Raw genomic sequence first — 936 nt, forward strand, 5'->3', positions numbered from 1 at the left:
CTTGGGCCCTCCTATCCATTGATGCTCAAAGCCTTGGATTTTTTTTACCCTTGCCTTTTGGGTTTTAAGGGCTATTGGCTTTTTCTGCTTGCTTTTTCTTTTTCTTTCTATTTTTTTTCGCCATTTTTTTTCTTTTTTTTTTTCACAAGCTTTTGCTTTTTCACTGCTTTTTCTTGCCTCAAGAATCAATTTCATGATTTTTCAGATCATCAATAACATTTCTCTTTGTTCATCATTCTTTCAAGAGCCAACAATTTTAACACTCATAAACAACAATATCAAAAGACATATGCACTGTTCAATCATTCATTCAGAAAATAAAAAGTGTTGTCACCACATCAATATAATTAAATTAAATTCAATGATAAATTCGAAATTCATGTACTTCTTGTTCTTTTGAATTAAAACATTTTTCATTTAAGAGAGGTGAAGGATTAATGGATTTTATTCATAGCTTTAAGGCGTGGTTACATACTAATGATCATGAAGTAGAGACACAAAACATAGATAAACATAACATTAAAAACTGAAAACAGAAAGAAATAAAGAACAAGGAATGAATCCACCTTTAGTGGCGTCTTCTTCTTGAAGGACCAACAATGTCCTTAAGCTCTTCTATGTCCCTTCCTTGCCTTTGTTGCTCCTCCTTCATTGCTCTTTGGTCTTCTCTTATTTCTTGGAGAATGATGGAGTGCTCATGATGTTCCACCCTTAATTGTTCCACATTGTGGCTCAAATCTTCTAAGGAGGTGTTGAGTTGCTCCCAATAGTTGTTGGGAGGAAAGTGCATCCCTTGAGGCATCTCAGGAATTTCTTGATGATGAGCTTCCTCATGCATCTCTTGAGAACCGTGAAGGGTATCTCTTGCTTGCTCCATCCTCTTCTTGGTGATGGGCTTATCCTCTTCAATGGGGATATCTCCTTTTATGATAACTT

This window comes from Arachis duranensis, chromosome 9, assembly GCF_000817695.3.
Source record: "Arachis duranensis cultivar V14167 chromosome 9, aradu.V14167.gnm2.J7QH, whole genome shotgun sequence".
Classification (NCBI taxonomy): Eukaryota; Viridiplantae; Streptophyta; class Magnoliopsida; order Fabales; family Fabaceae; genus Arachis; species Arachis duranensis.